Source organism: Grampus griseus, assembly GCF_964374135.1.
Source record: "Grampus griseus genome assembly, contig: HAP1_SCAFFOLD_706, whole genome shotgun sequence".
Taxonomy (NCBI): domain Eukaryota; kingdom Metazoa; phylum Chordata; class Mammalia; order Artiodactyla; family Delphinidae; genus Grampus; species Grampus griseus.
Genome location: NW_028132757.1, coordinates 51,446 through 68,282, shown reverse-complemented (window position 1 = coordinate 68,282; position 16,837 = coordinate 51,446). Strand labels below are relative to the sequence as shown.

Genomic DNA, 16,837 nt, shown 5'->3' with positions numbered 1-16,837 from the left:
ACAACAAAACAAACTATAGGTATTTTTTCATTTCAGGTAATTATTTTAGCTAACAGTTATTAAATGTTTTGAGAAGACAGAGTGCTAATTGCATTACTTCATTTTATCTTTAAAATAGCGCTTCCATGTAATTATTCTTAATATCTCCATTGTATTAAAGTGTATCTCTAGTTTAGACCTTTCTTCAGAACTGCAGACTTGTGTATCCAACTGTGTACTCAGCATCTCTACTTGGACGTCACGAAAACAACTCAAATCTTATACCTCCAAAACTGGTCTTTAATGCCCCAAACATGCTCTACCCCAAACTTTTTCCATCTTAGGTGACAGTAACCACACCTTTCCAGTTCCCCAGGCCCTAAATCTCGAATTCACCCTTGACCCCCTCTTCCTTTCCATTCTTGCATTCAATCTACCACGAAATGCTGTCACAACCTTCGCAATGTGCCACTTCTGAGAATTACCAGCCGCTAGCAGCCTGGTGCAGGCCACCAACATAGACCTCGAGGATCCTGTAGTCGCCTCCCGAGATTCTCCCTGACTCCACTCTCTCCCCACATCCTCAAGGCCACAGATAGAGTTATGCTTTTCAAACAAGAGACAGTTCATGCCACACCTCGGCTAAAATCCTGCCCCTGGCTGCCTACATTTAGAGTAAAAGACACAATGCATGTGATGGCCTCCCAGGACTTACCCAATCCATCCCATCACATATCCGACCTCCAGCCGTCCTGCTGTCTCTTCCTCCCCACTGACTAAGTCAGCCAGGGTGGCCTCCTTGATATTCCTCCAAGCTGCCCGGCATATTTCTGCCTTAGAGTTTTGGGACTGGTTATTCTTGCTCCCAGGGAGTGGTCTCCCCATCATACATTCTGACAACTCCCTCACTTCAAGTCTTTGCTCAAATGTCAACTTATAAAATCCACCCTGACTACCCTATTTAAAATCAGAACCTACCTGTACACTCCTCCAGCACTCCCAACCCAAGCCTCTTCAGTGAGCTTCACATCCTTTTCCTTATCCCGTAGCGCCCATCAACTTGTGACAAAGCACAGAATTTATTTATAACATCCGTTTCCACACGAGAGTGTAAGGAGGGAGAAAGCACACAAGAAGGAGCACGCAGGCAAAGGCTCTTGTCTAATTTATTCATTGATACGTCCAAGCATAGAGAACAGGAAGATCCTTGATAAATAGTCCTGAAAAAGATACAGATGAGGAAACTAGTAGTAAAGCTCAGAAAGTTTAAGTAACTTCCTCAAGGTTCTAGAGCTAGAAGAGGGTCACAGTAGAATTCACACTTGGGGATGTCTAACTTCAAATCTCTCAGCCTCTCTGCTATCGTTTTTTTCTTCTTTGCGGTACGCGGGCCTCTCACTGTTGCAGCCTCTCCCGTTGCGGCACACAGGCTCCGGACGCGCAGGCTCAGCAGCCATGGCTCACAGGCCCAGCCGCTCCGCAGCATGTGGGATCTTCCCGGATCGGGTCACGAACTCTCAACCACTGCGCCACCAGGGAAGCCCCTCTCTGCTATCTTAAGTCCATGCAATTCAGGATTTGTTTTAATCAGTGCCATGGAAATTCTCACTCCACTGAATAGGATCACTAAAGTGTTCTCTGTCTAGATTTATATACATATTTTCCATTTAAACAAAGGAAACAGAAGAGGGGAATTCATCATGGGTTATTGCGGTAGTTTTACAGCAATTTAAGCAATAATGACATTTAAGTAATAGTGATATTTAATGATAGCATAATAATAATAAAATAATAGCTCTTAAATGTATTGAAGATGAATTGCATGCTGAACTCGGTGCTAAAATATTTCCATGTATATTTTGTGCAAAATCCTTATGAATATTCTATCAGATGAGCTTTATGTGTAACTCCACCAGGCATACTTCTCTTATTCCGCTTTCAAAGATAAGGAAATTGATGAGAAGTGTGGTAACCGTTTGATCAAGATGAGACTGGTAATAAGTTGTGAGTATGAATTTAAATTCAGGTCTAACTCCAGAATTTGATTCTCAATCCATACATGAAAATTCTGATGATTCCTTTGATAAGGGTATGGTCTATGTTCTCTCCTGGAAAACATCCCCCATTATGTCTGCCTGTGCTCATACCTTCAGAACACAGTCAAGTTTGAAACATGATAAAAATGTTTAAATAGTGTGCTTTAATAAATGGAAATATCTTCATCTAAACAATAACACAAAAAGGCAGGCTGAGCCCTTTGAAGTGGCTTCGTTGCTATCTTCCATCCAGAACAAGAGAAGGAATCAACAGCTGCAGAGTAAAGAAAGCATGAAACCCAGAGATGGAGGATTCTGTAAATGACCAATTACAAGACTATTCAGCCGCACTTTCATAGCAAGAGGCAAAATATTCCATTAAACTGAAAATTCTTCTACCCCTCACTCCAAGGCCCACACAAACATTAATGTTGCATTTATTAGGATGTACTTCCTGAGCTCTATCAACTTGACTTTCAGCAACTGTATTAATACAGTCCTTTCGCTTTGCACATATATCTGAATGATGGATTCCATGACTGGAGTTTTGTAGAAAGAGTGGAGTGAATGAAGTAAAGTTTGGGACGAGCCATCATAATCCATAATGATGGGCACTGAATCAGGACAAGAAGAAACCTCTCTTCTCATTTATTTGAATGAAAATTCTACTATATGTTTATTGCCTCTGTACAGGGCCATCTGTTGAATAGTGGAAAACAAGCATCTTTCATTTGGAGGTAGGATTTGTGTGCTCAAGTTTCTATGGGCCTGCAGAATTAATCTTGTTTTAGAAATGAAATAAAATGTAATTTCTTACTGTAAGTAGATGTGGTTAAGCAACTGGCAACTTTGATGTCTTTAAATCACTGCAGTTTCAGGGTAGGCAAATCTATAATTATTTCAAGCACTTCTTTATTGGTGCAACAATTGAGCAGTGTACATAGTGGTCAACAACCTGGGCATTGTCAGACGACTCTAAGTTTGAATCTAGACTTTGCCACTCACCAGCTATGTGACTTTCAGCTATGAGAAGCACTTTCTTCAGCTTTACAGTGTGGATTATTACATGCCCTTTGCAGAACTACTGTAAGAACTAAATGTATATGGGCACAGTGGCTCATAGTAAGGGCTCAAATTAGTACTGTGGTCACTACTAGTAGTATTGAAAAGAAATTAGAACTTCTATTCTCATAAAGTGGGATATGTGTCCCTTTATCATTGTAATTTCATACCATTTTACTTTTGACCTTATAATTTAATAGCTTGATCCAAGAAACATTTAGCAGTAAATATAATTGAAAGAAGATTACCTGTCAAACATGAAATACTGTAGCATCAAGTGTGCTGGCACAATACTCTTCTCCGATAATCAACCTGTAAAAATATGTTATTGTCTTCTTTTTAATTAAGCACATTGAACATACATATTTACTGTGCCAATTGGCGAAAGGTCCATTAATTAATCAGTCTAACTATATGTTGCATAAACGTCTTCTAAACATAATCGTATATGTATTTTATTTGTTGGGAAAATGTGTTTGAGATTGTTCTTTTCTGCCTATTTAAAGTAAAAGAGGGTGAGAAGTAGAGTTAGGCTTAATGTACTTTGTACTCCATTATGCCATGAAAATGCTTCTGTGCCCTGGAGACAACAACAAAAGATTTGCTTTAATAACAAGAATCAAGTATGTTCTAAAGCTTCCAGGTAGGAGGCGTATAGGTTGCAGTTTATATCAGAAGTCTTTGCTCTCTCTCTCACCTGCGTCTAGATGGGAAAGATGTGGTCACAAATGCTTCAAGGTGATATAGTAAATGTTGGAAAAGAGGGGGGTAGGAGGCAGAGTTTTGAATATCTCAAACCTGAGCTAGAAGGATTTTATTTAAAGAAAATAGCGGATATTATTTTTCACTTAAGGAATGCCACTCAGCAAACCTGACATTAATGTAGGAAATTAGCTCTTTTAGCTATGATGCTTTCAAATGCACATGGCTGAAAACAAATTCAAAATAGTCAAAGGAAATTTAAAAACAAAAACCAAACAACAACAACCACCTCAACAAACAAGTACTAGAAATTCAGGGATGCAGCCATATTCAGATACAGTTGGATCTGGAAGTTCCAGAGTATCAGCAGGGTTCCAGCTCTCTCTCCATCGCTCAGCCCTGCTTACCTCTGCAAGACTTTATTTTACAGAAAGTCTCTTCTTGTGCTGGATGGTAACTGGGAGTCCCAGAGTCGTATCTCCCCAGCTTAGAAATTCCAGAGAGAAAAGACAATTCTTCCATTTTTCTCTGAGAGAAAAGTCCTGGGGAGGAATCTGATAGACTTAGCCGAGGTCAGATGCCTACCCATGAGCCAATCACCTGCTTTACTGGAGTTCAGTCCCTGGAGACTCATCCCGGGGGGGGGGGGGGCGGGGGGGGGGCCGTGAGGAGGCAGGATGGCATTATCTGGCAGTTCTCCAAGAAAAGCCTGCTGTTTTTGTTAAGATGAAAGGGGAGAGGACATGGATAATGAAACCTGTATCTGCTTCTGTAAAATCCACAGAATCTTACTCCCTGCCCTGTGTCGATGACCATGCAGTAAGCTGACCCAGGAGGTCATTTTTCCCACAACAGTCTTCATATATATGACTAAGGAACACACTGGTAAAAGAATATGGGAGAAAGTCTGAGTATGACAAGTCAGCTAGACTGATATTAACTAAAAAAGCTGTGTGAAAATATCCTTAAAAAGTTGCCCCCAACTCACTCAAAGTCCAAAGTTGGAGCTGGAAATACAATGTCATGGAGTTTGGATAAGAACAGGTTTTCTCCAAGCTGAACTATGACACAGAGATTAGAGACTTCTAGAAACTATACTTTTTCAAAGAAAAAACATCACATGAGAAAAATGAGGCCTAGAAAAATTAAACGACTTAAGGTAACATAGCTAATTAATGGCAGGACTGAGACTAGAGTATACTTTGTGTAATTGGCTATGGTCTTTTTTGTTTGTTTTTGTTATCACTTCAAAACGAGACAAACTTAAAGAAAGGAAACACAACCAAGGCTCAGTGGTTGGAAAAGAGATGGATGTGAACGCCCACTTGTTTCTTACGTATAAAGTTACCCCTCGCAGTATTTTGGAGGAGAAAACGCTGGCTCTTCCCAACGTTGGTTACATACACAAAGATTCCAAAGACAAGACAAGTGCTTTGCAAACAAAGTAACTAGAACCAGCTCAGGCTTCCCCGCGCCGGGTCCTACGTTCCACGGTCAGAACCACCAACTGTATCCCCCCGGGGAACAAAGTGATTCAGAAAAGCTAGCGTCTTCAGAGAAGGGAGAAAACTTAGCCGGGAAGAGAGTCAGGAGGAAACTTGCTCAGCTTCTTGCTGGGGTCTGAAACGATCCCAACAGAGTCCTTAAACCCCTCAGGTTTCCCCAATCAAGCACCCTCGCCTCCAACCTGGGCCACCCCAGATCTGACTATCAGAGGAAAGAAGTCTGCGGACGCACGGAGAGCTGACCACCCCACGAGAAGGACCTACGCGCGGCCGCGTCCACTCACCCGCCGCTCCCCGGGAGACTGGAGACCAGCCCGGGGTCCAAGTCCTGGGCGTGGCAGACTCGTCGCTCTCCGGGCCCAGCTCCAGCTCACCTCGGCGCGGCCCGCCTGGGCGCCGCCATCTTGACCAGAAAGGGGGCCTCGCGCCGGAGGCCCCTGAGCGGGCGCCCTGAGCGGAGCCGGAGCGCCGGGGAGCCCCAGGTCGGCGCCCTACGTCCGCCGCGCGCTCGCGCCCCGTCCACGAGCGACGAGAGTCCCGCACGCAGCGCCCTACCCAGGCTTCCGCGGAACCGACGCCCCGCGCAGCCCGCACCACGGCTCAGGCAGCGCCGAGGGCGGCCCGGGCGGAAGAGCGGGCGCGGGGCACGCGCTCGGTAACCTGGCAACGCGGAGCAACCCGGCGTCTCCGGCGAACCCCAGCCCTCCACCAGGAGGAAGCACGGACCCCCGCACCCGCCGCCCAGCCCGCGCCGCCCCTCGGTCGTTCCGCCCGCCGCTGCCCGCTGGCTATGGTCTTTTCAATCCATGATACAACGTCTATATGTAACAAATCTGTTAAACCCTAAATGTTTATGATATTCAAGTAATCCATTATCTGAATTATTCTTGAAGATAAAACATCCAAAGACTTCTTAATTGTATGGGTATACATACATAAAATACACGTGGAGGTAACTTCCAATATAGTATGTGCCTGTCTCTAATTCCTTCCCTCTCCGCTCTTTTAAAAAAATGCCCCTTTAAAAATTGCCCACTCACCATCTGTTAGGTAAATTTGCTGAAACACAGTAAATGTGGAGACAGAAATTGTTATAGAGACTATTCCAAATGGCACCGACACCTGTATTTATGAAATTTTTAAAAGGGTAAGTTAGAGTTGATTTTTTTTTTAAATCCCACTATAGTAACACCACATCATCCTAGGTGCCCAGTTCTATCCAATTACATAAGATGGAGAAAGAGAGAGAGAGAAACAGAGAGAGAGAGGAGAAAGAGAAAGAAGAAAGGAAGAAAACCAAGTACTTATGTATAAAGTGTTGCTCCCAAAGTTTGAGATTATACTCAAGCATCAATGAACAGAAGGAAAACACTTACAAATTTACAAATGTATTTCATTTATGGTATGAGGGACACAGGTTTAGATTTGCAACACGCTCCCACAAGGGTCAAATTGACCACTTTTTTCTATCTAGTTGCTCTTGAGAGAACAAAACAATTGAAACAGATGCCATTCAATTCCAAGTCTATAGCTTAGACCATGTCGCTGCACATGAAATATTGTTCATTCAGAGTCAGCACATAGCAAGAGTAATTTATACTCTCAGAGTGTTTGCTCTCAAGCCAATAGCAGAGAAGCCTTGACTAAAAACGTTCCCATTAATTTCCATTGTAATATATCTTACTTATAGCCCATGAAACAGTGGTCAGGGGAGATTTATTCTTTGGACACCATATTATATAATCTCTCCACTTTAAGCCATCCCCCACTCGGCGATTATTTTTTAAATATGTTACTCGTAGTCAATATTAATTTACATTTAATCTTTCTTAGCATTAGGAGAGTATTATTTTGTACAGGCTCAGAAACAAATCTCCCGAAATTCCTCCCTGATGCTCCCTTCAGGCTGAAAATGCATTGCAGGGTGGCTGCAGTGACTTAATCCTAGTTGGCAGAGCCCTGGCCACACACTAATTTCATTAGCCTCAAACTCCTGGATTTGAAAGATCCACTGAATATGATTCCTGTCCTCTGACATGTCACTTACTAACCAATTCAGCGTGCATACAGAGGAGAGAAAGGACTCAGCTCTGGCCCACCGGCAGGCAGATGAGAATGCCCAGTCAGAGACACTGTTTACATCTGAGTGGTCATTCTTGCCCGGGTCCTCATTTTCAGGAAGGAAGTTCAATCCAGGCTTTGCTGGCAGCTGCAGCATTTGTTACATCCATTACTATCTCCTTGTTCCTTCTTGCCCCCCAGTGCTTAGCATCCCCCATTTCAGTCACTAAGTCTTCCTTCCCCCAGCCTAGAAGCTTACCTCACCATAAATTTTTATCTCAAATGATAGGTTTGGCACATTCCCCACAGCAACCCACAGGGACTGGGGAAAAGAAAATTCAGATCTCTGGAGAGCTAAGAATTCAACCATTTAGAGGAGTTTCTTTTATACAGGACAGTCTTCATTGAGCTGAACCCTGCAATCCCAGAGAAGATTCACCTACCCGTTCTTTTCTTCTTTCCCTAAAGTGACTGTGTCTTTGAACAATGGGTCTGTGTTCCCCTATTCTCTCTATTCATTTTGCAGGTTTACAGAGGCTGGGAAACTGGGGACTGGACTTACATGCCAGGAGCTTCTAAGATCACACGCAAAAATAAGGCTACGGGAAGAGATTGTTGGAATCTATCTCTGTATATTTGAACATGGGCAGTGGTTAACCAGGATGCTCACACCAAGCTTATATCCAGCTTGCAGCACAAGCTACAAGTTGGTGCATCCCTCCTACTACCAGCCTCTTCTCAATAAATGCAGGTGAAAACTGGGGGCTCTTTTCCCTCAGCTGTTCAATCCAACATGAATAGCTGCAATTTGCAAATTAGAGGAAAATGACAGTGTTTTCTCTGAATGGTTTTGGTCCCAACCCACACTGCTAATGTTGGCATTCAGTTCCTTTCCTTCCCAGTGCAGGGAACGGGGGAACTAAGCGTAAGGCAAGCGTTCTCTTTTCTTGCAAGTGCCTCAGATCCACACACCAGAGAAGGAATCAGCTCCCCCTGGAATCTTTTTCAGCAAACACATTCCTTCAGCCTAGTCGGCAAGCTCTCTCTTGACTAAGATTTCACTCTTTTTTCAACAGGCAGGCCCCTCTGCAGTACTGCCCAAGCTCCAAGTGAAGGCACCAAAATAATTTTAAAAATGTCAAAGAGCAAATGCGCCTTCAACCCCCAGAGCTCCAGTAAAAATACTGTGAGTTGCCCCTGTGGTTCTCAGGTGACCTCTGGCCTCATCCTCCCTGCAGCGCTGCCTCCTCAGGTTCTCTAGTTTAAGCTCAGAGGTAAAGGAAGTGCTTCTGGGTTTTGCTTACAACAACCCAGGCTCTTCCTGAAAGCATTACCTCAAAGTGAAGGCTGCCCAGAAGCACTTTTGGCCTTGCAAACATCTAGAGATCTCCATGGTGGCATACTCAAGAGGTGCTAGAGATGCTCAGAGGCTCAGAGGGGCCATACCAGGCTGCAGCTTTAGACAGGCACCCCTCCTTCTGGCACAAACACAAGCTTCATACTCCTGGGTGCTGATGTAGTGACAGCTTGAATCACTAGGAGTCCCCTCCAGAAACCCAACATGCTTCAGGAAAGGCACTTGAGAGGGAGCCAACTTTTTAGCTACGGGGAGCATAAGGGTCAGCCAGAACATCTGGAGAAGGGACTAACTGAGCTTGGGTCCTACCAGGCAGGGAGAGAGCTGTGCATTAGGAAAGGATCACTTCAAGACAGAGATGAACAAAAAACTTGGATATAGGGGTAGAGAAGGAAAAGACAGGCAGAAATTGAAAGGGAGAACATAAAAACAGAGAGACAAAAAAAAAAAAAACAGCAGGGAGAAAGAGACACAAGGAGAGAGACACACAGGAAGAAAGACAGAGAAACAAGAGAACCCATAGTCACGCAGACCCTGAAACTCAATTTCTTCATCCAGAAGCCATCCATCTATACCCAGGGCGGCACAGGAGCTGTGGGGCCGAGGCTGCGGGAGCAGGGGGTGAGAGAGCACTGCAGCACCGCCCACGGCTCAGCTGGCCCGATCCGCCGTCCTCGCATCTTCCGCCGTTGCCCGCCTGCACCCGGAGCTAGAGGACCGCCCGGCCTTGCTCGGCGCACCCTACTGCCTCCCTCCAGGCGCCTTCTTGTCTGGCTCTGAGAATCGTCCTCAAAACCCAGGACTGGGGTTGGGGGCTGCGTTAGGGAGGTCGTGGGAAAGGATGGGCACAGGGTGGGTGCAGAGAAAGCGATTGTGTTTCGCAGTTAGCATGAGCTCACCTCCGGGCTCTGAGCTGGCAGGAGTAGAAAGCTGATCGCCCGGCTCCTGCCAGTGGCCGGATCGCAAAGGCAGTTTAGACGGTGCAAACAACTGCCCAGAGCAAATCACCTGGGGGCACGTCTGCCGGTGGCTTCTCCCCGCTTGAGGACAGTCCCCACGCCTTCCGCCCCATGCCCTCGCAGAGACAGGTTACAGGTCGGGAAATCCAACCCGAGCGAAATGGGCAATTCACGTCCAAATGTAGGTGAAGACCTAGCCTTCGGTTTAAGAACTGCCTCCCTAAGCGCTTCTCGAAATTTTCCAAGGCAGCTGCAGCTTGTCGGGCGGCTTGGGGCAGGGTAGCTGGGGGGTTGAGAAATGCCTAGTTTCTAGGCGTCTTCTCATCTTTCATATTCCTTGCGCCTAGGTGGCTCTCACAGGAGCCCGCCCGGCACTTTTACAAGCCTGTTTTGGAACCATATTTCACTCGAATGCAAACCCATTTAAATCATCGCCTTGTTTTTCGGAGACTGTTTCTTGTCAATGGGGCCATAAATCCAGAATGTCAAGCCGGATGGAGCGGAGCGCGGACAGGGGAGAGATGGAAGGGAAATGAATCAAGCAGGGAAAGTACCTCCTCGGGTGAGGTGGGAGGGATTCGGCAGGATCTCCAGGGTGGAAATGAGCGAAGGCTGACCAGACCCCGCACCCCTGGAGTCCAAGCCAGCCTTCAGGATAAAGAGCGCGGGGAGCTACGGCGCGCTCTGCCCCGGAGGGAGCGCCCCCCTACCTGGAAAAGCCTCAGGATGTTGGCTACCACGGTGGAGACCAAACTCCCCGAAGCCCCAATCACTCCAACTACTTTCTCGGGCTTGACGAAAACCGGAGGCTCGCCGTTGGTGCAGCGCACTTCGGAGGTGTCCTTCTGGATGAGCGCCTGGACGAAAGTGAGCGACTGTTCGAGCGCATAAGTGTCCCTGGAACAAGTGTCCAGGATCCGCGCTCCCAGCGTCACGTTGGGCAGCAGGTTGGGATCGCTGTTGATCTGGTCCAGGGCGTAGAGCATCGCTTCCAGCCTGTGGATCCCGTTCTCCCTCTTGATGTCGCCGCAGGGCACTCCGCTGGGACCCTTCGCGTGCACCGGGAACAGCCCCCCGAGGGTGACGTCCCCCTCGATCCGAATGGAGTGCGAGGCGTACATCTCCTGGCCGCGCGCCGCCGCCGCCAGCGCGCACAGAAGCACCTCCAGCACGCAGCAGGGAAACTTCATCAAAGTCAGGGCGCGGAGCAGCTTCCCCAGCTGGACCATGCTGCTCCCGCGGCTGCGGCGGTGGCGGCGGCACTGGAGGGGACGGTGGCGGGCCCGCCGGAGTCCTGGCCCCTTGGGGTGAGCTCCTCCGGTGAAGCCCAGGGTCTCCTGCGGGCGAGGAGGGTAGGGGCGCCCGGGGAAGGGCAGCCGGCGAGGATGGGGGGTCCCGCGGCGCCTGCCAGCTTGGGGCGCCGTGCGCTCTCGGGTTCCCTGGCCAGCGCGCCGCGCTCGAGCTCGCGCTCGGTGGCTTGCAGCTCGAGCTCTCCAACAGCCCAGCACTGGGGAGAGAGCGAGGATGGCTATCGCTTTAAATGCGCGTTCGGCTCCCTCTCCTCCTCCGCCCACTCCCTCCCACCCTCGCTCGCTCTCAGGCTCTCCCCACCCTTCCCAGCGCCCACCCTCCCCACGGTTTTGCAACATCACGCAGGGAGGGGCTGCGTGCTGAGGTAAGGGGGGAGGGAATGGGTGGGCGGCTGTGGGGCGGGGGGAGTACCTCCGATTGGGAGTTTCGAGATCCCCAGGGAATCTGGGGATTGCAGGTCGCAGGCGAAGGCTGAGCTCCTGCTTCGGTCTCACTGTAGAAGCCGCTCGCTCGCCCGCCTGCACCCACACGCACATTCTAGGCACAGGGTGGCATCAGCCCCGGACAGGGCGGTTCTAGCTGGGGCTGACTGCTTCCAACCCTGAGGTCCGGAGCCGGGGCTGTCAGCGCCGGGAGAATGCGAGGTAGTCGAAAGTGATGCCGCCAAGCATGCAGGGTAGTAGGGAGAGCCCAGTCTCTACTGCTAATTCGTCTGTGCCAGTTTTTCCTAAGAAAAACACACAGGAGCCTGATTTATGATCTAAAGAACCTTTACGCAGAGACTTCTCCGGGGCCAGGCACTGGGCTAGCCTGTAGGGAAAGACGCCAACAAGAAATGCTGGGAATGGAAATGCATCTTTGGTCTTCAGGGGTTACTGTGGCCGGAGCCGGATGAAGTAACCCTGGTCTCCAGTAAATCTGTGGCGGATTCGCTCCTTTTTCTTCCTTTCATCGCAAGAGATGGAACAACTGAGAACTCTGCAGAGCGCACTTTCTTCTCTGGCGCTGACAGGTGTAAGGCTCCCTCCTACCCATTTCCAGAGGTGCTTTTGGGCTGATGTCAGGTTTCCTCGGGCAGGAAATAGCAAGAAAGAGGTGACAGTAGGAGGAGCAGACAGAAATCTCCCTATTGATCCAGTGATCCAGTGATCCATTCTTTTTTTTTTTTTTTCTGGCTGAAGATTTGGGGGGTTTGGGGACTGGAATCAGGATGCCAGAGCAGGTTGTAGTGCAGTTAGGAAGCTGTTTTTCAAAGGTGTCCCATCCTGCAGGTCCAGCCCAAACTTGGCCCAGTAAAGCAACAAGTGGCCCTAGTTCCTACACAAGGAAGGGCAATGTATCTGCCCTTGGTGCCCACGTGTACTGCTTATGGTGGTCTCTACTCTTGCTGAGCCTTTCTGTTGGAGTGCAGCGAAACTGTCTTATACAGAATTGAGGGCGCAGAGAAAACCAAAACAAGACTATACTTTCTGTTGTAATGTTAGTGTACTAAAGAAAAATGTCCTTGCACATAAATAAAACAACACACACACACACACACACCTAAAAAGTCAGAAGTTGGGAAGTTGGTTGTGTCTTCCACCAACCACCTGTATGACCTTGGCATTTCTGTCCCTGTGCCTGAGTTTTACTTTGCCCATCTGTAAAATGATGAAATTGAATTGAATGTTTTACAGGTTAACTTTTAACTTTCAAATCCTCTGTTGAAATAGGCCATGCACCTTTGGCCATGGTGTTCTTTTCAGACCAATATCCTTTGTTGCTTTATGTGTAGGGCACCCATTTTTTGATACCCAAACAACACTTCAAACATTTCCTGGTACAGAGGATATTTTTTTTCTTGTTGACCACCCATTTACCGTCCTTCTAGGGAGAGTCCAGTCCATCATTTTCTTTTCAGACATGCCCCTCCTCCAGGTTTCGATACTTAAGGTTTGAGGAGGAAAAAAACCTTCTGGCTACAGTGTTCAAGGAAGGGAATAGAGGCTAACAAGAGTTATGCAGGGCTAATCCCTGGACTTCTGCTGGAGTAACGAGGGTGATGACATAGGGTTACCACTGTCCAATAGACAATCCGTGCCGGAGTTAAAAGAAAAAGGAGCCTCCTTCCTCTAAATGCTTTATGTATATCTTTTGGACAATGTTACACTATTTGATTTTGTAAAAACATACCATTTTACTGCCATCTTCAAGAAAAGTGATGTAAAAACTATGCGAAGGGCTTCCCTGGTGGTGCAGTGGTTGGGAGTCTGCCTGCTGATGCAGGGGACGCGGGTTCGTGCCCCGGTCTGGGAGGATCCCACGTGCCGCGGAGCGGCTGGCCCCGTGGGCCATGGCCGCTGGGCCTGCGCGTCCGGAGCCTGTGCTCCGCAGCGGGGGAGGCCGCAGCGGTGAGAGGCACGCGTACCGCAAAAAAAAAAACAAAAAAACAAACAAACAAACAAAAAAAACACTATGCGAAGCTACCCCTGCATACAATGTGATCATCCATCACTCATAGATGTGATGCCCTGCTATATAAGTGCACACCTTGTGCAACCTTATGCTGTGATGCGCCCGCCCCTTCCAGGCAGCCCTGGAGCTGCGAGAGTATAAGCCTGCAGCTGTGCCAGAAGCTCCCACATAAACAGGGAAATATTTGAATCCCATAATGAGAGATACCAGAGAGGAGAAAAGGCAGAGAGAAGAAGGGGTGGGGAAGAGAGAAAGGGACTTGGTTAAAACATGTGAACTCCTGGATCCACATGTGCCTGAAAGATTGCCTCTGTTTTTTTTTTTTTCAATTATATAGTATTTTATTTCTGTTGTTTGAAGTCAAAATATCCTCTTGTAACTCACCTATTCTGCTATTCAATACATTGGATCAAAAAGGCTGGAACAAGTGCAATAGATATCCTGTTAAGGCAGCATTAGCTAATTTGTGTTCCCAAGGATGCCTTTCTATTGCTTTGCTTTTTTGGAAAGGGGAAAAAAGCAATTTGGAAAGGGGAAAAAAGCAAAGCAATAGAAAGGCATCCTTGGGGACACAAATACTGTGATCCTAGTATTTAGGCATCAGTACCTCAGGCTATATTTGATAGAGACTGTATCCTTATTTAGTTTTTAATTTAAGGCTATTTAGTAGGCACTTGGTGCCAAAAAATATATTTGAAGAGCTGTGTTACAAGTAATAACACTTGAATTTTCACCTGCCCATGTGAAGATTTATGCTCTCCTCTTCCATTTCCAGGTCACAGCTTGCAACTGCTCAACAAATAGTTCTTGGCTGACTGTTGAATGTTGCCTTATTCTGTGTTCTCTCTTTGCTCTACTCATTCTCCCCAAACATCTGGCAGCAATCATTATCTTCTTTTTGTTGCAGTCATCTGTGTGCATGTTTTATTTCCCTTGCTAAGCTGGAAGATCCTTGAGGGTAAGGGGCTAGGTATTATAAGGGGCTAGGTATTATTTATCTTTTTACCTCGGACAATGTTCAGAATGGTGTTTTGTACCTAAGAAGCACTCATGTGTTGAATGAATCAGAATTGGTTTGCCATTCCCCACTGCCTTTATCTCACAATACCAGAAACATAAAGTGGGCAGAGCAGAAACGACGGCAAATAAATTGTCCTCTTAGTCACAGAATGCAGTTTCTAGAACTTAAAGAATAATTAGTAGATTTTGAAATAATTTTGTTTTACAAAAATTTCATAAGATTGAAATACTCTAACCTTAAAGCTCTCGATCAACTCTAAAGGAGGGCTTTAATTGGCTCTTCCTGAGTCAAGTGTTTATTCCTGGGCCGATAACTGGAGCCATTGTCATAATAGAAAGTGTGATTTGTTACCAGAGAAGGAGGAAAGTGACGCTGGGCTTGCAAGATATTTATATCTTCAGCCAGAGAGCATAGGATCTGGAACTTAATTGGTGACGCAGTATTTGTTTGAGATTATATGAATGAAAAATCTTTGTGTAAGAGTGATTAATCTAAAACTTGGCCAGTCATTGTCCTAGTGTCATATTAAATTGCAGGAGAATCTAGTTTTAGGCACAAAGATCATAAATATAAAATGTGTTCCCAGGCTTGGTTCTGTGTAGTCAGTAATCTATACTCACCCAGTCATTAATAAAAATGAAAGTTAAGGACTCAGTCCTAACTTATATGCTTAGCATTGTATTTTGTTAACAATCTCAGTTTTATTTTCTTTGCTCTCCCCTGTCCATCATCTTCTGCAGAAAATAATGTCTCCACTTTCAATTCCCTGTCTATTTAAATCCAATTTGTAATTTATAAAGTTGTCCTCCTTAAGGGCTGCTGCTTCTGCCACAGTAATGTACTCTGGCCATTATTATACTCTTCCATCTTTCATGTAGGTCTCCATCCATAGGTTTTGTTTTCATAGCTTTTTTTTTTTTTTTGGCGGTACGCGGGCCTCTCACTGTTGTGGCCTCTCCCGACGCGGAGCACAGGCTCCGGATGCGCAGGCTCAGCGGCCATGGCTCACGGGCCCAGCCGCTCCGCGGCATGTGGCATCTTCCCGGACCGGGGCACGAACCCGTATCCCCTGCATCGGCAGGGGGACTTTCAACCACTGCGCCACCAGGGAAGCACTATACTTATGTTTTCATATTTGCTTATTTACTTTTGTCTCCCCCCTCAGCTCAAGAGAGACTATATTCATCTGTGTTAATCACTGCTGTGTTTCCTGAACATGCCTATAAATCATACTGAAGAAGGGTGCCTGAAATTTGGTAAGGGATCAATCAATTTTCTTGGCTGGATGAAGAAATGTGTTCATAAATTAATGAACAGATCTTCGGGGCTTCTGACTTGAGGACTAATGGGAAGAGGATGGCAAATGGTTGGGACAGGGTACTGCAAGAAGTAGTATCCTAACAGATAAGATTGTGTTCATTTAAGTAGTTTTAATGAGAGAGCTGGGAACTAGGGACACACAGCATTAAGGTTTTTATAATGCATTCTGTAGAGTTCTTTTTAAGTCTGTACAAATATCATTGAAAATATATGCATACATATACACCTGTGTTACTTTACTTAGTGCTTTACAAGAGCCCCTCAAGGAAGGGGTAGTAGCAACTCTCAGTATCCTTCCTTTATGATGAGCTTAATTTATTCAAAGTTACATCATAATTTATTTGTAACTGTGAAACTAGACTTAGTTATTGAATAGACCCTCCCTAGAAACGTATGACGTTAATAAAACCAACAAAAATTTGTTCAGTTTCCAATGATAGACACACTACAGACTCAATTATGGGCCATCCAGTTTAATGAAGGGAAGAAGTGATTTAACAAATATAGAGCAAACAGAATATGAAGTTTTATCCTCCATTAATATTAGTAACGGATAGTGTGGGCTCCAGTGCCTTCAAGATAGCTTGAGACCATCATCTCTGTGTCATGGGCAGGGGGATGTTCAGCCAGGATGTCTTTCACCGTCACTGAGAAAAATTTCCATAATATGTAATGATACCTACTGAAACTGATATGGGGCATTCGGGTAATAAGGAATCCATTAGCATATTTTTCCGGAAGCCTTGACTACAAAATGAAGACAGTAGATTTGGACACTTTCAGCCATGAAGAAGTTGTTTGGATATTCATCTTTATGCCGAATGAAGTAAGCTTATTTCATCTCTGCAGCTTCCCATATACCATTTTCCCACCTCTGTTTTATGTTTGGAAAGAATTTTAGAAATTGAAAGTCAAGTTAAAAAGTGAGTGACAACTTAAATGATATATGGAATATTTTGCTGACTTACAAGAGCATGCAGAATTAAATATGACCCAGTTCAAATGTTTATTTTAATGTGTATGTTGAGGTGGAGTTTTCAAGGGGCCAGAAAATGAGAATTCACCTTCCA

General features: G+C 46.0%; 1 long non-coding RNA gene across 1 annotated transcript; it reads right to left on the bottom strand.

Annotated features, from left to right (window-relative positions):
- Positions 1 to 235: 235 nt before the first annotated feature.
- On the bottom strand, positions 236 to 5,707 carry LOC309817836. The gene is made up of 3 exons (XR_014296272.1): positions 5,569 to 5,707; positions 3,326 to 3,389; positions 236 to 2,289 (listed from the first exon to the last, which is right to left on the bottom strand). It is a non-coding gene; the product is annotated as an uncharacterized lncRNA (long non-coding RNA).
- Positions 5,708 to 16,837: the final 11,130 nt, after the last annotated feature.